Consider the following 21,021-nt stretch of genomic DNA (forward strand, 5'->3'; position numbering starts at 1 on the left):
ATATTTGTGTACACACACACATATATAAGTTTCTTTCATACATATGATGAAATGCTTTTTCAGGTATACAAATAAAAAAATCATCTGCTACAAATTACACAATAATTTGAACAAATTTTTATTGTACAAATATTTATTGTAAATTGAAGGAAATTTGTGCCAAATGGAAATCCAGATCCACAAAAAAAAATAAAGCGCCCAGAAATGGTAAATACATAGGTAAATATAAAATGTGTTTCTCTTATTTTTAAAATTCTTTCAATACATATTTATCCATTTAATGTAACAATAGTAACAATGTGTTTTGGAATTAATAAAATACATACAGGGCAGGCCTTTGTCATAGCAATTAAGATGCCACTTGATACAGCTGCATCCCTTATTGGAGGGCCTGGATTGGAGTCCCAACTCCACTCCTGATTGCAGTTTCCTGCTGGTGCAAACTCTGGGAGGCAGCAGGTGATGGCTCAAATAGTTGATTCTCTGTCACCCACAGAGGTGGCTTGGATTGATTTGCCATCTTCTGGCCTGGACCAGCTCTGGGTATTGTCATCATCCAGCATCTGTGGAGTGAGCTAGCATATAGAATGTCTGTCTCCTTGTATCCCTTCCTTTCCCTTCCTTCCCTTCCCTTCCCTTCCCTTCCCTTCCCTTCCCTTCCCTTCCCTTCCCTTCCCTTCCCTTCCCTTCCCTTCCCTTCTCTCCCATCCCCTCCCATCCCCCCTCCCTCCCTCCCTCCCTTTAACATAATGGTTTGAATCCTACTTTGAGTTCTGATTCTGGTTTCCAGCTGGTGTACACCCTTGGGCAGCAACAGGTGATGACTCAAATTGATGGGTCCTTGCCACCAATGTGGGAGATCTGGATTTTAGTCGAGTTACCACTTTGGAATTAGCCCTACCATGAGCATTTTTGGTATTTGAGAGAGAAGCCTGCTGATGGGAGATGTCTCTCTCTCTCCCTCTCTCTCCCTCACACACACATTCTTCCTCATTCTCTTGCTCTCACTCTGGAACTTACTCTCATCTCCATCCCTGCATGTCCATAAATAAATAAAAATGTTAAACAAATAGACTGAGATAAGGTAAATGTGGTTATATTAATGCATAGAAAATCATATTTTTTTAACTTTTATTTAATGAATATAAATTTCCAAAGTACGGCTTATGGATTACAATGCCTTCCCCCCCATAACGTCCCTCCCACCCGCAACCCTACCCTCTCCCAGTCCCTCTCCCCTTCCATTCACATCAAGATTCATTTTTGATTCTCTTTATATACAGAAGATCAGTTTAGCATATATTAAGTAAAGATTTCAACAGTTTGCTCCCACACAGAAACATAAAGTGAAAAATAATAGATGATTTTTTAAATGATGATGAAATCACATCAGACCTATTGTCATGTTTAATCCCAGTGAGAGTCAAGTTGGGAATTGACAATTTCTTCTTTTTTTTTTTAACAGAGGATCAGTTTGGTATACATTAAGTAAAGATTTCAACAGTTTGCACCCCCATAGAAACACAAAGTGAAATATACTGTTTGAGTACTCATTATAGCATTAAGCCTCAGTGTACAGCACGTTAAGGACAGAGATCCTACATGAGGAGTAAGTGCACAGTGACTCCTGTTGTTGACTTTACCAATTGACACTCCTGTTTATGGCATCAGTAATCTCCCTATGCACCAGTTATGAGTTTCCAAAGGCTATGGAAGCCCCTTGAGTTCTCCGACTCTTATCTTGTTTAGACAAGGTCATAGTCAAAGTGGAGGTTCTCTCCTCCCTTCAGAGAAAGGTACCTCCTTCTTTGAAGACCTGTTCTTTCCACTGGGATCTCACTCACAGAGATCTTTCATTTAGTTTTTTTTTTTTTTTTTTTTTTTTTTTTTTTTGCCAGAGTGTCTTGGCTTTCCATGCCTGAAATACTCTCATGCTCTCATGGGCTTTTCAGCCAGATCAGAATGCCTTTAGGGCTGATTCTGAGGACAGAGTGCTGTTTAGGACATCTGCCATTCTATGAGTCTGCTGAGTATCTCGCTTCCCATGTTGGATCACTCTCCCCTTTATTTATTCTATCAGTTAGTATTAGCAGGTACTAGACTTGTCTATGTGCTCCCTTTGACTCTTAGTCCTTTCATTATGATCAATTGTGAACTGAAATTGATCACTTGGACTAGTGAGATGGCATTGGTACATGCCACCTTGATGGGATTAAATTGGAGTCCCCTGGTATGTTTCTAACTCTACCATTTGGGGCAAGTCAGCTTGAGCATGTCCCAAATTGTACATCTCTTCCCTCTCTTATCCCCACTCTTATGTTTAACAGGGATCACCTTTCAGTTAAATTTCAACACTTAAGAATAACTGTGTGATAATTACAGAATTAAACTAGTCATATTAAGTAGAACAGACAAAAAAAAACTACTAAGAGGGATAATGTATTAAGTTGTTCATTAACAGTCAGGGCTATGCTGATCAAGTCACCATTTCTCATAGTGTCGATTTCACTTCAACAGGTTTCCTTTTTGGTGTTCAGTCAGTTGTCACCAATCAGGGTGAACATATGGTATTTGTCCCTTTGGGACTGGCTTATTTCACTCAGTATAGCCATATTTTAAAAAGAATAAAGGGCTAAAGCCCATAAACAAATAGCTAGGACAAAATATATCCTAAATGAATAAATAAACACAACTAGCTAGAGAAAGAAAGAAAGCTTTGTAAGTGAGAACAAAATAAACAACAAATATGCAGTACAATGAAACACTGAAAGTCTCACTGATGATTACATTAACTGTAAAGGCTGTAAGCATTCCAATTAAATCAGTTTTCTTACTGAAAAAAAAAAAGCCACTCCAACTATATGCTAAAAAAGCTAAATTTCTGAAAGAAATGAAAATTAAATTAAATATCAGTACACAGACAAGTTAAAAGAAAAAGAATACCTTGCAAACACTAATCATAGTAAGCTAGACTGACTATATTGATAAGAAGCAACATAGATTTCAGGACATGGCATATTGCTAGGGATAAAAAATAACATTTCATAATGACGAAAAGACCAATTGACAAGGAATGTATAATTTTTTATATATCTACAAAATGACAGAGATTCAAAATTTGTACATATAAAAATGGCTGACTGAGGTAAGAAACAATTGTGTACATAAATGATAGCTGAATGTTTCAGTATGCATTTACAGTGTTACAAAAAATGAAATACTACGTATTAATGGGGTGCAAATCACATGCCTCAAAAAGTACATGTATCTAGTATGTATGTGTGTGTATAGAGATACACACTATATATACATATGCACACTATCTATATACAATTTATATATATGAGTATATATACATACTCTAAACTGATTTATGGGAAAATAGGAAGTCCAATCAGAAATGGAGAAAGACATGAACATACATTTCACAAAGGGGTAGGTATATACATACTGGAAGTAAGTACATGAAAAATAAACAAGTTCATTAGCCTTTGTGGAAATACAAATTAAGAACAGAATGAATACTACCACAGTCTATTATACTGACTAAAGTTTATGCTGATGATATAAAGTGGGAGCAAGGATTTGGAGTGACTAGACCTCTCTCAAATTACAGGTTGGAATGTAAGCTGGAATATCAGCTCTGGAAAAAATCATGGCAGCGTTTTATAAACACACATCACCATATGAGTATAATTTAAAAGTTGCATTCCCAGCTATTTATCTCAGGGGAATGAAAACCTAACAGTCACACAAAGAATCTGCATCTGAATATGCATAACAGCTTTATTAATACTCAAATAAAACTAAATATAAAAATAAGCACCATGCAGCCCCATGAAGATGCCAGTGGAAAGCAAGTATTGGCTCTTTCTGATGCCCTGTCCCCATTCTGATGTTATTTAGGGATCCTACCCAGAGTCATCTCATTAACACAGACGTAGCTACCATCTGAAATGTGTGTGTTAGGCAGGAACAGAGCCAGGCCTACCATTCAGGAAATTCCAGATGTCTTAGGATCTCTGAGCCAAAAATGACAAATTCAAATAAAATTTTTATTATACCAGTCATGAAAATAATCTCAAATTTAAACTTTCTCAGCCAACAGAAGCTGATCTTCCTAGACATTGAAAATTGACAAATTATACTCTGATTAAACCAAATCTGTGGATGCAAAATGCATGTGCATTTGCTTTTCAAATCTGGCACCACTTAGCTAGGTCAGGTCTTTCTTTACCTTTACAAAAGATTTCCCTCCTGCATAAGGCAGATAGAACCTAGAGGGCATAACTCATTTCTGCCCTGCCCCTTCAATATCAGCATCAAATTAGCTGTCACTAATATGTCTCCCATAGTGGGAACTGAACTTGGGAGAAGAAATTTTAGTGTCCCAATGGATTAGCAACATTGATGGAGGGTATACAGTAGAGACCCTTTGCCTTAGAGACATCAAATGTCCCCCTTCTTACTACTGTTCTTTAGGAAGAAACAGCCAGGGGCTGGCACTCACCTGATACTCCTAAGGATCTGGCCCCTGGAAAATCTGTCATCACCCACAACTCAGGACAAGGGAAAGAGAGGAGTGTGTTAGGGAGACATTGCCCTGTAAAGCTTCCGAGGGGATTCTCAAACTGTTGACATTTTAATAAGATGTCTGCATTTAAGGGAGATAAGAAGAAATGGACAGTTTTTTAAAAATGGATTTTATTTCACAAGTAGAGCTGCAGAGACAGTCACGGAAAGATCTTCCACTAAATGGTTCACTCCTCACATGCATGCAAAAGTCAAGGCTGGCCCATGTTGAAGCCAGGAGGCTGGAATTAAATCAGATCCTCCTATGTGGGTGATTGGGACCCAAGTACTTGAACCATCACTGCCTCTTCCTCAGGTGAACATTAGGCTGGAAGCAGAGCTGGAATGCAAACCAGGGGTCTCTGAGAGGGACTGTGGGAGTCCTAGGAACATCTTAACCACTACTACAAATACCCATTTTAAACAAAGATCTCTTTACACTTGTGTGTCAGGTAAGCATTCATAGCTTTCCTCTAATAGGATAGGTTCATAGACAGAAAATAAGTGTTTTAAAAGGTTAAGGAATTTTCTTGTGGGGAAAAAAAGACAATATTATTTTAGCAATAGTATTTTAACTGAAGCTGAATGAAATATGCCATAAAGAAAATCATTGATGGTGTTGTGAACTTCAAGGAGCAGTTAGCATTTGGCAACATGGAAGGAGATTTGGACATTTTTACTGATTTTTTGTTTGTTTTTAAAGATTTATTTATTTATATGAAAGACAGAGTTACAGAGAGGCAGAGAGAGAGAGAGAAACAAAAAGAGAGAGAGGGGTCTTCCATTTGCTGCTTTACTCCCCAAGTGGCTGAAATGGCCAGAGCTGGGCCAATCCAAACCCCGGAGCCAGGAGCCAGGAGCCTCTTCCAGGTCTCCCACATGAGTGCAAGGGCCAAGGATTTGGGCTATCGCCAAGTGCTTTCCCAGAGGAATTAGCAGGGAGCTGGAGCATTAGTGGAGCAGCCAGGACTGGAAACTGCACCCATTTGGGATACGAGCACTGCAGGCAGCAGCTTTACTCACTATGCCAGGGAAATGGCCCTGATCTTTTTTTTTTTTTTGGGGGGGGGGAGGCCAGGCTTCATACTCTTTATTGAATATGGTTTATCCCTCTGAAACTCTTTGGGGCTAGCTCTGTGACACAGTGGGTTAACACCCTGGCCTGAAGTGCCAACATCCCATATGGGTGCAGGTTCAAGACCCGGCTGCTCCACTCTGATCAATCTCTGCAATGGCCTGGGAAAGCAGTAGAAGACGGCCCAAGTGCTTGGGCCCCTGCACCCATGTGGGAAACCCAAAGGAAGCTCCTGGCTCCTGGCTTTGGATCGATGCAGCTCCAGCTATGTGGTCAATTGAGAAGTGAACGATCCAATGGAAGACCTCTCTCTCTCTCTCTCTCTCTCTCTGCCTCTCCTCTCTCTGTATAACTCTGACTTTCAGATAAATAAATAAATCTTTGTTTAAGAAAAAAAAAAAGAAACTTATGGGGAACTTTAATTCCAAGTATAAGAACATAATCGATGGGACCAAGTGGAATATTCCAAGTAATGATTAGGCTCAATCTATTCATATGATTAATGGACTATCTCCAGAGGGTCTGCTGTAGAAGCCACTTTGCCCTGGCCACACCAGCACTCCCTTTATTTGGCCACATGGTTTCTGCGGCACCCCAAGCCTCTGCCAACAAGAAGCCACCGCCAGATGCTACCTCGCAACCTTGAGCAGAACCTTGAGTCAAATAACACCCTTTTTTCATAATTTACCCGGTTTGAGAGCTTGTGTTATTATTAACATAAAGCTACGCAGGGCCCTAGGAAGAGCTACACTGAAAGGACCGGGTTACTGACATTAAACCTTGTTTGCAATTCAGGAGACTCCGGTCATCCCTAAAGAGAAAGGTGGGACAGAGGACCCGCAAATCAGCTTCTCACTCACGTGACAGCCAGATCTGAAGTCTGAATTCTAAGTTCCTTCCTGTCCTCATCAACAATGTTGGCGGATTCGGGGCTCCAGAGCTGAGCCACCGTCACTGCAAACAGGGCCAGGACAAGACTTTCAGGGATCCGGCTGTGGCCCAGCGCACATCCTGCGGCCTGACGGGACTGGACCTCACTCACCATTTTCCAGCTTCTGAGGAGTCCTGGTCCTGAGGTCTCTGTAAGAGGGAACGGAAAGGCTGACCACGGGAGGCCGCGACCAGGAGCAGAGCCGGGAAGCAAAGAACGGCGGAGCCCAGAAAGAAGATTCACACAGCGTTGCACAGGCCAACCTGCTTGGGTAGGTCACACAATGGCGCGCACTTATGGCGTCAGAGGAGACGCAGCGAATCAGATGCAGCCTGCGGGCCTTGGGACTGTGCTGTGTTGGGGGAATAAGGTGGGTGCCTTGGGCTCAAGTTTGAAGCTGTCTCTCCTCTTCCTGGGACACGACACTCCCACAGCAGAGGGGGCCGACACCTTCCAGACCATCTCCTGAAATACTTCCCTGTTCCATTGTCTGTGATCCTGTGATTCGGGGCTCCTTAAACGTTTTCCGTGAGTTACGGTTTACGCAGTGTTTGGGCTCTAGGTCTTTTCTTTATATTCTTGTTTTTATTTTTGTGTGAGTTTGAGATTTTTAGTACTGATTTGCAAACGGTTGAGTATTATTTCTTGGTCTCATTGATCTGTCTAGAGATTTGTTTCCTAGTCTGTATTTTGTCCTTCAAAAATGTTGCCTATTTTTTTTTCTTGTGCCTAGTAACACCCTTCATTGTATATATTGCTCTTGAACCCAAGAATCTTGCTTAATCCTCTCATCAGTTTATATTTGGTTATGTTCTATTATATATATCAAGGTTTTCTTGGTGAAAAATTGACCCTTTTACATAATATTTCCTGTTCCTCAGTCAGTTTCCCTGACTATACCTCCAGAACAATGTCGATGAGACAGAAGGAGAGGTAGATCCTTGTCCATGTTCTTCCCTGTTCCATTTAACCTATATCCGGGCTCCTTCATCTCCAACACTTCTTTTTACAGAGTAACTTTTGGCAGTTTTGGGTACCACCCTGTGTCTTTCCAAAGCTGCTGCTTCTGTCAGGTGTCTGTGCTATTGACCTGTACCCTGTGTCTTCCTTTGGCTCTGGGCCTCTATGAATCCAATCCAGCCCACTATCTGCATCCCAGTGGTTTTGTATGTTGTCACATCAGTTGTGCCTCAAATGTCCCCACATTGTGTGACGATTTGTTTATCTGTTCATCTACTGCAGGGCATCTTGGTTTCATACCTGTGAAATCCAATATGAATAAAACTATTGCATTTATGTTCAAGCTGGATAGTGTGGAATATGTATTTTCACATAAACTGGGTAAATTATATGGACATCTTTGCTGCATTGTATGGTGACACTATTGAAGACTTCACAATCACACCTCCAGATGTCTTGTAAAGTACCCTTATATATTCTGACCAATAATGAATGTGATTTTTGTTTTTTTGATATTCTTGTCGATATTCTTTTACACTGCTGTGTTTATTTGTTTATTATATCTATCTCAAAAATATTAGTGCTTAATGCTGGTTAAATTTGAGTTCTTTCTTTACAGTCCTTTCTCTTATCTCATAATTTTATGTGCTTTTTTCTAATCTGCATATATTCAATGTAAAGACAATTCTTAGTTAATTTGCTGTTTTTAAATTTGATAATTTGTCACCTCATTGCTGAGTTTTACAAAGTCTTCATTAATTTTTCATTCAATGACTGCTGCTATTGTTAAATATATATTTATTTATTTACTTATTTGAAAGGTCGAGTTACTGAGAGGAAAAGACAGAAAGAAATAGCTTTGACCCACTGCTTCACTTCCAAAATTGCTGCAATGGCCAGGATTGGGTTAATTCAGGAGCTTTATCTCAATTTCGTTCATGGATACAGAGGTCTAAATACTTAAGCAATCCTCCACTGCTTTTCCATATATATTAGCAGGGAGCTGGATTGGAAATGGAGCATTCAGGACACAAATGGCATAGCAATCTGTGGCTTCACCCAACATCCTGTAATACCAGCCCCACATATATACTTTGCTAATATTCTCTCCCAGGATAGGATGTATTTTTCATTATTTTATAAAATTCTTTTTGAATATAAGACATTTTTAATTTAATAGAATACATGTTACATGACCAGCATTGTAGCAGAACAGGTAAAGCCATTGCCTGTGGTTTTGGCATGCCCTATGGACACTAGCACAAGTCCTGGCTGCTTCACTTCTATTTCAGTTCATTGATAATGGCCCAGGAAAGCAACCAAATATGACACAAGTGTTTGGGCCCCATTACCCATATGAGAGACCTTGATGAAGCTCCTGGCTGCTGGCTTCAGCCTGGCCAAATGCTGGTTGTTATAACCACTTGAGGAATGAACCAGCATATGGAAGAAATATCTCTCTCTCACTCTTTCTCTCTCTGTCACCCTCTATCTCCCTCTGTGTGTGTGTGTATAATTCTGACTTTCAAATTAAATAAATCTTTATAAAACTAAAGTCTGCATTATATTTTTATTGATCATATATTCAGTGTTGCATATAAAACTAATGCAATTAATTTCTTTTTTCATTTTACCTATGTAAAAGTCTATTCACTATATTGAATGAGTTTATATGTTAGGTCCAAAATATGTATCTCTGTTTTCTTCTCCACTTGGTCATCCAAGAGCACTATATCCAATTGTTACAAAAATTACATATTCATCAAGGGCCAGCACTGTGGCATAGTGGCACAGCCACTGCCTGGGATGCTGGCATCTCATATGGGCACTGATGCATGTCCTGGTTTCTCCTCTTCCGATACAGCTCTCTATTATGGCCTGGGAAAGCAGTAGAGGAAGGCCCAAGTGCTTGGACCTGTGCACTGATGTAGTAGACCTGGAAGAAGCTCCTGGTTCTTGGCTTTGGATCAACACAGCTCTGTCCATTGTGGACATTTGGGGAGTGAACCAGTGGATGGAAGACCTTTCTCTCTGTTTTTCCATTTCTCTGCTTGTAACTGTATTGCTCAAAAAAATCTTAAAAGGAATACATGTTCTTCTCTGTACCTTTCACCAAGATCAGTTAAGTATAAATATTTACCTCGATATACTTATGCCATCCCCTTTAGCCACATTTCTTCTTTACCCAACATCATGATCTTTTCATTACTGTATGTTTATAATAAAACATGAAATCAACAAATGTTTATTCCTCAGATTTACTATTATTCAATAATGTCTGCAGTTTACAAATTTAGAAAAATGTTGATCATTGTCTACAAGACAGCTTACTGGAATTTTTATTGGACCATGCTGAATCTTTTGGTTCATATGGGAAGAATGAATACCTTAATACTATTGTGTTTTTCAGATTAAGACATAAAATCCATTGATTTAGGTTTTTTTCATAATTTTCCCCATACATTTTGTATGTATTTTCATGGATTTATACTTCATAACATTTCTTCCTCCTCCTCCTCCTCTTTTCATCTTCCTCCTCCTCTTCCTCCTCATTCAGTTTCTGCCTCTGCTTTTTCTGCTTCCTCTTTTCTATCTCATCATATGTCTGTATTTCTATTTATATATCTAGCTTCCCTTTCCCTTGTTTCTCTTTTTTCTGTATTGTTAATAATATTGCTTTCTGGGCCAGTGCTGTGGTGTAGAGGGTTAAAACCCTGGCCTAAAGTGCTGGCATCCCATATGGGTGCTGGTTCAAGACCTGTCTGCTCCACTTCTGATCTGGCTCTCTGTAATACCCTTGGAAAGCAGTAGAAGATGGCCCAAGTCCTTGGGCCCCTGCACTGCCATGGGACACCCAGAGGAAGCTCCTGGCCCCTAGCTTCAGATTGACACAGCTCTGGCCATTGTGGCCAAGTGGGGAGTGAACCATCAGAAGGAAGACCTCTCTCTCTCTCTGCCTTTGCTCTCTCTGAGTAACTCCAATTTTCAAATAAAAACAAATAAAATCTTGGATTGGCTTATTTCACTCAGCATAATGTTTTCCAAATTCCTAACAGGGATCACTTTTCAGTTAAAATTTAAACACCTAAGAAAAATTGTGTGTTAATTACAGAGTTCAACCAATGGTACTAGAACAAAAAAAATACTAAAATGGATAAAGTATTACATTGTACATCAACCGTCAGGACTAGAGCTGATCAAGTCACTGTTTCTCATAGTGTCCATTTCATTTCAACAAGTTTCCACTTTGGTGCTCAGTTAGTTGTCGCTGATCAGGGAGAACATATGATATTTGTCCCTTTGGGACTGGCTTAATTCACTCAGCATGATGTTTTCCAAATTCCTCCATCTTGTTGCAAATGACCGGTTTAAATTGTTTTTGACTGCTGTATAGTATTCTATAGAGTACATGTCCCATAATTTCTTTATCCAGTCTACTGTTGATGGGCATTTGGGTTGGTTCCAGGTCTTGGCTATTGTGAATTGTGCTGCAATAAACATTAGGGTGCAGACCACTTTTTTGTTTATCAATTTAAACTCCTTTGGGTAAATTCCAAGGAGTGGTATGGCTGGGTAGAATGGTAGGGTTATATTCAGGTTTCTGAGGAATCTCCAGACTGATTTCCATAGTGGCTTAACCAACTTGCATTCCCACCAACAGTGGGTTAGTGTCCCTTTTTCCCCACCTCCTCTCCAGCATCTATTGTTGGTAGATTTCTGAATGTGAGCCATTCTAACTGGGGTGAGGTGAAACCTCATTGTGGTTTCGATTTGCATTTCCCTGATTGCTAGTGATCTTGAACATTTTTTCATGTGTCTGTTGGCCATTTGGATTTCCTCTTTTGTAAAACGTCTGTTGAGGTCCTTGGCCCATCTCTTAAGTGGGTTGTTTGTTTTGATGTTGTGGAGTTTATTGATTTCTTTGTAGATTCTGGTGATCAACCCTTTATCAGTTGCATAGTTTGCAAATATATTTTCCCATTCTGTCAGTTGCCTCTTCACTTTCCTGACTGTTTCTTTTGCAGTACAGAAACTTCTCAATGTGATGCAATCCCAAATGTTAATTTTGGCTTTGACTGCCTGTGCTTCTGGGGTGTTTTCCAAGAAGTCATTGCCGGTACCTATATCTTGCAGGGTTTCTCCAATGCTCTCTAATAATTTGATGGTGTCAGGTCATAGATTTAGGTCTTTAATCCATGTTGAGTGGATTTTTGTGTAAGGTGAAAGGTCGGGGTCTTGCTTCATGATTCTGCACGTGGAAATCCAATTTTCCCAGCACCATTTATTGAATAGACTGTCCTTACTCCAGGGATTGGTTTTGGATCCTTGATCAAATATGAGTTGGCTATAGATGTTTGGATTGATTTCTGGTGTTTCAATTCTGTTCTATTGGTCTATCCATCTGTTTCTGTACCAGTACCATGCTGTTTTGATAACAACTGCCCTGTAGTATGTCCTGAAATCTGGTATTGTGATGCCTCCAGCTTTGTTTTTGTTGTACAAGATTGCTTTAGCTATTCGAGGTCTCCTGTGTCTCCATACAAATTTCAGCATCATTTTTTCCAGATCTAAGAAGGTCTTGATTGGTATCGCATTGAATCTGTAAATTGCTTTTGGAAGAATGGACATTTGGATGATATTGATTCTTCCAATCCATGAGCATTGAAGATTTTTCCATTTCTTGGTATCCTCTTCTATTTCTTTCTTTAAGGTTTTGTAATTTACATCGTAGAGATCTTTAACGTCCTTGGTTAAGTTTATTGCAAGGTATTTGATTGTTTTTGTAGCTATTGTGAATGGGATTGATCTTAGAAGTTCTTCCTCAGCCAATGCATTGCCTGTGTATACAAAGGCTGTTGATTTTTGTGCATTGATTTTATACCCTGCTACTTTGCCAAACTCTTCTATGAGTTCCAATAGTCTCTTAGTAAAGTTCTTTGGGTCCCTTAAATAAAGAATAATATCATCTGCAAAGAGGGATAGTTTGAGTTCTTCCTTCCCAATTTGTATCCCTTTAATTTCTTTTTCTTGCCTAATAGCTCTGGCTAGAAATTCAGAATTATATTGAATAGCAGTGGTGAGAGTGGGTATCCCTTTCTGGTACCAGATCTCAGTGGAAATGCTTCCAACTTTTCCCCATTCAAAAGGATGTTGGCTGTGGGTTTTTCATAGATTGCTTTGATTGTATTGAGGAATGTTCCTTCCATACCCAGTTTGCTTAGAGTTTTCATCATGAAAAGGTGTTGTATTTTATCAAATGCTTTCCTTGTTCTCCTTGATAGGTGACAACTAACTGAGCACCAAAAATGAAACCTGTTAAAGTGAAATGAACACTAGGAGAAACGGTGACTTGATCAGCCCTCACCCTGACTGTTGATGAGTAACTTGATATGTTATCCCTCTTAATATTTTTCTTGTTTGTTCTACTTAATACTTTTGGTTGAATACTGTAATCAATACACAATTCTTCTTAAGTGCTGAAACTTAACTGAAAAGTGATCACTGTTAAATATAAGAGTGGGAATAAGAGAGGGAAGAGATGTGCAATTCGGGACATGCTCAAGCTGACTTACCTCAAACGGTAGAGTTAGAAACATACCAGGGGATTCCAATTCAATCCCATCAAGGTGGCATGTACCAGTGCCATCTCACTAGTCCCAGTGATCAATTTCTGTTCACAATAGATCATAATGATAGGACTAAGAACCAAAGGGATCACATAAACAAGACTAGTGTCTGCAAATACTAGCTGATAGAATCAAAAAGGGAGAGAACGATCCAACATGGGAAGTGAGATACACAGAAGACCCATAGAATGGCAGATGTCCTAACAGCACTCTGGCCTCAGAATCAGCCCTTAAGGCATGCGGATCTGGCTGAAAAGCCCATGAGAGTATTTCAGGCATGGAAACCCAAGACACTCTGGAAAAAAAAAAAAAAAAAAAAAAAAAAAAAAACTAAATGAAAGATCTCCACGAGTGAGATCCCAGTGGAAAGAACGGGTCATCAAAGAAGGAGGTACCTTTCTCTGAAGGGAGGAGAGAACTTCCACTTTGACCATGGCCTTGTCTAAATATGATCAGAGTCGGTGAACTCAGGGGGCTTCCATAGCCTTGGCAGCTCATGGCAAGAGCCTAGGGTGATTACTGATGCCATAAACAAGAGTGTCAATTTGTTAAGTCAACAACAGGAGTCACTGTGCACTTACTCCTCATGTAGGATCTTTTTCCTTAGTGTGCTGTACATTGAGATTTAATGCTATAACTAGTACTCAAACAGTATTTTTCACTTTATGTTTCTGTGTGGGAGCAAACTGTGGAAATCTTAATGTATGCTAAACTGATCTTCTGTATATAAAGAGAATTGAAAATGAATCTTGATGTGAATGGAAGGGGAGAGGGAGTGGGAAAGGGGAGGGTAGCGGGTGGGAGGGACGTTATGGGGGGGAAGCCATTGTAATCCATAAGCTGTACTTTGGAAATTTATATTCATTAAATAAAAGTTAAAAAAAAGAAAAAAAAAACAAATAAAATCTTAAAAAAATATTGCTTCCATTTCAATTTCCAGTTGTTCATTGTTGGTATTTACAATAGTAGTTTATTTTGTAAATAAAATCTTAAAAAAATATTGATTCCATTTCAAATTCCAGTTGTTCATTGTTGGTATTTACAATAGTAGTTTATTTTGTATATGAACAGTTAATTCATTTCCTATTATCTTCATCAAATCTCATTGTGATTGGGATTATGTGATCTACGTCTTCTTGAAACCTTAAAATGACATTGAACTATCAGTATATTAATGACTTAGAGAGGACATGGGATGAGAACCCAGGACTACCCCTTAAACAAAGTGTCTTATTGTCCTGCTCTGTGCCTCATGGCTGGCAGAGGCTGTGCTAATCTGCTTTCCTGAGTGATGTAGCTTGAATGCATATATTTGGTTTGGAACATTCACTCCTTTCCTAGTCACTGCTAAATTCTTCTAATGTGGAGTGTAGATTGCAGGTGGTTTATATAACAACTGTCTTCAAAAAATACATTTAGACTGACTGCCTGGCTTGATATTTAGTTGGTAGACACTGACCCACAGAATTTTCATTTAAATGCATGTGCATTATCCCTTCAGATTTGAAAAAGGAAAACCTAATACTGTACATAGATGGCATGGCAATGAATAATACATTCCATGAAATATGGAAGTCTTACCTTTCATCATTGTGTGGCACAATTGTGAAAAACAGGCATGTATAATACAACAAATTAGCATACTAGAGCTGGACATAAATTCACATTAAGGTCTGATTTATATATAATAGTCTATGGATAGACATGGAATTTATGTAGTTAAGTTTTGTACATACACTTGAACATGAAAATAAACTAAGTATTGCCTTAAGAACCATATTATTGAAGAATGAAATTGAAGATCAAGAATGGTAGAACAAAGTCTACATGACAGTCATCTCTGTTTTTATTTTCTGCCATTACACAAATAGTAGTACTCATATAGAGAAATTTCCACAAGGTTGTTTTATGGAAAGCTGTTTTTCCAATTATGAGAAATCAAATCATTTGTTTTACATTGAATTTCTTTCTAAGTAAAGTGCTATCAATTACCTTCATGAAAATTCAATTTGCAAGAGAATTTATAAGAAAAGACAAGGAGAAAATGTGGAAAACTGTTTTTGAGTTTTTATCTTCTGGAAGTATCCAAATTGGAGATATGTTTAATTTATTCTTAAAGATGTAGTTACTTAATTGGAAGACAGTGTTCTTTTTGTTTTTTAAAAGATTTATTTATTTACTTGAAAGTCTCAGAGAGAAACAGAGGCAGAGAGAGAGAGAGGTCTTTCATCCAATGGTTCACTCCCCAATTGGCTGCAACAGCCGGAGCTGTGCCAATCCGAAGCCAGGAGCTAGGAGCTTCTGGGTCTCCCATGTGGGTGCAGGGGCCCAAGGACTTGGGCCATCTTCTACTGCTTTCCCAGGCCATAGCAGAGAGCTGGATCTGAAGTGGAGCATCTGAGTTTCGAACCAGCACCCATATGGGATGGGGCACCTCAGGCCAGGGCGTTAATCCACTGCACCACAGCACCAGCCCCATGGAAGAGAGTGTTTCAGGGAGAGAGGGAGAGACAGATGGAGAGAGAGAGAGAGAGAGAGAGAGAGATGGACACACACACACACACACACACACACACACACACACACCCCACATCTTCCATCTGTTGGTTCACTACTCAATAGGTTGTAATATCCAGGGCTAGGTCAGGCCAAAACCAGGAGCCTGAATTTCCATCCATCTCTCTCTTGTAGGTGGCTGGGGCCCAAATACTCAAGCCATCCTCTGTTTCTTTCCCAGGTGCATAAGCAGGGCCATGGATGAGAAGTGGAGCAGTCAGTACTCCAAATGGGGCTCATATGAAATGCCATCACCATAGGTCGTGACTTAACCCACTGTGCCACAATGTCAGCCCCAGGAAATATTTTTAAATAAGTGTAATAATTTACCTCTTAACAATGTTACCATGTTTCATATGTGTGCATTTGGGAAATATTTATAAATAGTTAAACAGACAAACTGCACACAGTCTTGGGTTCATTCTTTTTTTTTTTTATCTTTTATTTAATGAATATAAATTTCCAAAGTACGGCTTATGGATTACAATGCCTTCCCCCCCATAACGTCCCTCCCACCCGCAACCCTACACCCTCTCCCCTTCCATTCACATCAAGATTCATTTTTGATTATCTTAATATACAGAAGATCAGCTTAGTATACCTTAAGTAAGCATTTCAACAGTTTGCTCCCACACAGAAACATAAAGTGAAAAATAATAGATGATTTTTTTTAAATGATGATGAAATCAGATCAGACCTATTGTCATGTTTAATCCCAGTGAGAGTCAAGTTGGGAATTGATAATTTCTTTCTTTCTTTTTTTTTTTTTTTTTACAGAAGATCAGTTTAGTGTACATTAAGTAAAGATTTCAGTCGTTTGCACCCCCATAGAAACACAAAGTGAAATATACTGTTTGAGTACTCGTTATAGCATTAAGCCTCAGTGTACAGCACGTTAAGGACAGAGATCCTACATGAGGAGTAAGTGCACAGTGACTCCTGTTGTTGACTTTACCAATTGACACTCCTGTTTATGGCATCAGTAATCTCCCTATGCACCAGTTATGAGTTTCCAAAGGCTATGGAAGCCCCTTGAGTTCTCCGACTCTTATCTTGTTTAGACACGGTCATAGTCAAAGTGGAGGTTCTCTCCTCCCTTCAGAGAAAGGCACCTCCCTCTTTGAAGACCTGTTCTTTCCACTGGGATCTCACTCACAGAGATCTTTTGCCAGAGTGTCTTGGCTTCCCATGCCTGAAATACTCTCATGGGCTTTTCAGCCAGATCCGAGTGCCTTTAGGGCTGATTCTGAGGCCAGAGTGCTATTTAGGACATCCGCCATTCTATGAGTCTGCTGAGTATCTCACTTCCCATGTTGGATCACTCTCCCCTTTATTTATTCTATCGGTTGGTGTTAGCAGATACTAGACTTGTTTATGTGCTCCCTTTGACTCTTAGTCCTTTCATTATGATCAATTGTGAACTGAAATTGATCACTTGGAGTAGTGAGATGGCATTGGCACATGCCACCTTGATGGGATTGAATTGGAATCCCCTGGTATGTTTCCAACTCTACCAATTGGGGCAAGTCAGCCCGAGCATGTCCCAAATTATACATCTCTTCCCTCTCTTATTCCCACTCTTATGTTTAACAGGGATCACATTTCGGTTAATTTTCAACACTTAAGAATAACTGTGTGATAATTACAGAATTAAACCAGTCATATTAAGTAGAACAGACAAAAAAAAATACTAAGAGGGATAATGTATTAAGTTGTCCATTAGCAGTCAGGGCTATGCTGATCAAGTCACCATTTCTCATAGTGTCCATTTCACTTCAGGAGGTTTCCTTTTTGGTGTTTAGTCAGTTGTCACCGATCAGGGAGAACATATGGTATTTGTCCCTTTGGACTGGCTTAATTCACTCAGCATGATGTGTTCCAGATTCCTCCATTTTGTTGCAAATGACTGGATTTCGTTGTTTCTTACTGCGGTATAGTACTCTAAAGAATACATATCCCATAATTTCTTTATCCAGTCTACCATTGATGGGCATTTAGGTTGGTTCCAGGTCTTGGCTATTGTGAATTGTGCTGCAATAAACATTAGGGTGCAGACCACTTTTTTGTTTATCAATTTAAACTACTTTGGGTAAATTCCAAGGAGTGGGATGGCTGGGTCGAATGGTAGGGTTATCTTCAGGTTTCTGAGGAATCTCCAGACTGATTTCCATAGTGGCTTGACCAGTTTGCATTCCCACCAACAGTGGGTTAGTGTCCCTTTTTCCCCACATCCTCGCCAGCATCTGTTGTTGGTAGATTTCTGAATGTGAGCCATTCTAACCGGGGTGAGGTGAAACCTCATTGTGGTTTTGATTTGCATTTCCTTGATTGCTAGTGACCTTGAACATTTTTTCATGTGCCTGTTGGCCACTTGGATTTCCTCTTTTGAAAAATGTCTATTGAAGTCCTTGGCCCATCTCTTAAGTGGGTTGGTGGTTTTGTTTTTGTGGAGTTTCTTGATCTCTTTGTAGATTCTGGTTATTAACCCTTTATCAGTTGCATAGTTTGCAAATATTTTTTCCCATTCTGTCAGTTGTCTCTTCACTCTCCTGACTGTTTCTTTTGCAGTACAGAAACTTCTCAATTTGATGCAATCCCAATAGTTGATTTTGGCTTTGACTGTCTGTGCCTCCCGGGTCTTTTCCAGAAATTCTTTGCCTGTGCCAATATCTTGAAGGGTTTCTCCAATGTTCTCTAATAACTTAATGGTGTCAGGACGAAGATTTAGGTCTTTAATCCACGTTGAGTGGATTTTTGTGTAAGGTGTAAGGTAGGGGTCTTGCTTCATGATTCTGCACGTGGAAATCCAGTTTTCCCAGCACCATTTATTGAATAGACTGTCCTTGCTCCAGGAATTAGTTTTAGATCCTTGATCAAATATAAGTTGGCTGTAGATGTTTGGGTTGATTTCTGGTGTTTCAATTCTGTTCCATTGGTCTATCCATCTGTTTCTGTACCAGTACCATGCTGTTTTGATTACAACTGCCCTGTAGTATGTCCTGAAGTCTGGTATTGTGATGCCTCCGGCTTTGTTTTTGTTGTACAAAATTGCTTTAGCTATTCGAGGTCTCTTGTGCCTCCATATGAATTTCAGCATCATTTTTTCTAGATCTGCGAAGAATGTCTTTGGTATCTTGATTGGGATTGCATTGAATCTATAAATTGCTTTTGGGAGAATGGACATTTTGATGATGTTGATTCTTCCAATCCATGAGCATGGAAGATTTTTGCATTTCTTGGTATCCTCTTCTATTTCTTTCTTTAAGGTTTTGTAATTTTCATCGTAGAGGTCTTTAACGTCCTTGGTTAAGTTTATTGCAAGGTATTTGATTGTTTTTGTAGCTATTGTGAATGGGATTGATCTTAGCAGCTCTTTCTCAGTCATGGCATTGCTTGTGTATACAAAGGCTGTGGATTTTTGTGCATTGATTTTATATCCTGCCACTTTGCCAAACTCCTCTATGAGTTCCAATAGTCTCTTAGTAGAGTTCTTTGGATCCTCTAAGTATAGAATCATATCGTCTGCAAAGAGGGATAGTTTGACTTCTTCCTTCTTGATTTGTATTCCTTTGATTTCTTTTTCTTGTCTGATGGCTCTGGCTAAAACTTCCAGAACTATGTTAAATAGCAGTGGTGAGAGTGGGCATCCCTGCCTGGTGCCAGATTTCAGTGGAAATGCTTCCAACTTTTCCCCATTCAATAGGATGCTGGCTGTGGGTTTTTTATAAATTGCTTTGATTATATTGAGGAATGTTCCTTCTATACCCAATTTGCTTAGAGTTTTCATCATGAACGGGTATTGAATTTTATCAAATGCTTTGTCTGCATCAATTGAGATAATCATATGGTTTTTCTTCTGCAGTCTGTTAATGTGGTGAATCACATTGATTGATTTGCGAATGTTGAACCATCCCTGCATACCAGGGATGAATCCCACTTGGTCTGGGTGGATGATTTTCCTGATGTGTTGTTGTATTCTATTGGCCAGAATTTTATTGAGGATTTTTGTGTCTATGTTCATCAGGGATATTGGTCTGTAATTTTCTTTCAGTGCTGCATCTTTCTCTGGCTTAGGGATTAAGGTGATGCTGGCTTCATAGAAAGAATTTGGGAGGATTCCCTCTTTTTCGATTGTTCTGAATAGTTTGAGAAGAAATGGGATTAGTTCTTCTTTAAATGTCTGGTAGAATTCAGCAGTGAATCCATCTGGTCCTGGGCTTTTCTTTGTTGGGAGGGCCTTTATTACTGTTTCAATTTCTGTTTCAGTTATGGGTCTATTTAGGTTTTCGATGTCTTCATGGTTCAATTTAGGTAGGTTGCATGTGTCCAGGAATCTATCCATTTCTGATAGGTTTTCCTGTTTGCTGGCGTACAGGTCCTTGTAGTAATTTCTGATGATTCTTTTTATTTCTGTCGTGTCTGTTGTTATGTTTCCTTTTTCATCTCTGATTTTATTGATTTGGGTCTTTTCTCTTCTTTTTTTAGTTAGTTGGGCCAATGGGGTGTCAATTTTGTTTATTTTTTCAAAAAACCAGCTTCTCGCTTGGCTGATTTTTTCTAATGTTTTTTTGGATTCAATCCTATTAATTTCTTCTCTGGTTTTAATTATTTCTCTTCTCCTACTAGATTTGGGTTTGGTTTGCTGCAGTTTTTCTAGGTCCTTGAGGTGCGCTGAAAGCTCATTTATTTGGTACCTTTCCAATTTCTTGGTATAGGCACCTATTGCTATAAATTTGCCTCTCAATACTGCTTTTGCTGTATCCCATAAGTTTTGATATGTTGTGTTGTTGTCTTCATTTACTTCCAGAAAGTTTTTGATTTCTCTTTTGATTTCTTGAATGACCCAGTGTTCATTCAGGAGCATGTTGTTCAGTCTCCATGTGTTTGCATGCTTTCTGGGGTTTCCTGAGTTGCTAATTTCCAGCTTCATCCCGCTGTGGTCTGAGAAGCTGCATGGTATGATTCTAATTCTTTTAAATTTGCTGAGACTTGCTTTATGGCCTAGTATGTGGTCAATCCTAGAGAAGGTTCCATGCGCTGCTGAGAAGAATGTGAAGTCTGTAGATGTAGGGTTGAAAGTTCTGTAGATATCTGTTAGATCCATTTGGGCAATAGTGTCAATTAAATCTGCTGTTTCCTTGTTGATCTTCTGTCCGGATGATCTGTCTATTTCTGAGAGTGGAGTATTGAAGTCCCCCAGTACTATTGTATTGGAATCTAAATCCCCCATTAAGTCCCTTAACATATCTTTTAAATAGACCGGTGCCCTGTAATTAGGTACATATACATTTATAATAGTT

General features: G+C 39.2%; 2 long non-coding RNA genes across 5 annotated transcripts; one reads left to right on the plus strand and one right to left on the minus strand.

The window, feature by feature from the left end:
• Nucleotides 1-224: 224 nt before the first annotated feature.
• On the minus strand, nucleotides 225-6,828 carry LOC149119431 (uncharacterized). Of its 4 annotated transcripts, XR_016228732.1 has the most exons (5): nucleotides 6,690-6,828; nucleotides 6,508-6,601; nucleotides 4,511-4,912; nucleotides 766-1,034; nucleotides 225-563 (listed from the first exon to the last, which is right to left on the minus strand). It is a non-coding gene; the product is annotated as an uncharacterized LOC149119431 (long non-coding RNA). The 4 variants fall into 4 exon arrangements; XR_016228733.1 differs by lacking the exon at nucleotides 4,511-4,912; XR_016228735.1 differs by lacking the exon at nucleotides 6,508-6,601 and having other exon boundaries at nucleotides 6,690-6,823.
• A 143-nt stretch (nucleotides 6,829-6,971) lies between these two features.
• Nucleotides 6,972-9,729, plus strand: LOC149119432 (uncharacterized). Its single transcript, XR_016228736.1, has 3 exons — nucleotides 6,972-7,106; nucleotides 7,821-7,996; nucleotides 9,403-9,729. It is a non-coding gene; the product is annotated as an uncharacterized LOC149119432 (long non-coding RNA).
• The last annotated feature ends 11,292 nt before the right edge of the window (nucleotides 9,730-21,021 follow it).

This window comes from Oryctolagus cuniculus, chromosome Y (assembly GCF_051225735.1).
Source record: "Oryctolagus cuniculus isolate XC-2025 breed Fujian yellow rabbit chromosome Y, ASM5122573v1, whole genome shotgun sequence".
NCBI lineage: Eukaryota > Metazoa > Chordata > Mammalia > Lagomorpha > Leporidae > Oryctolagus > Oryctolagus cuniculus.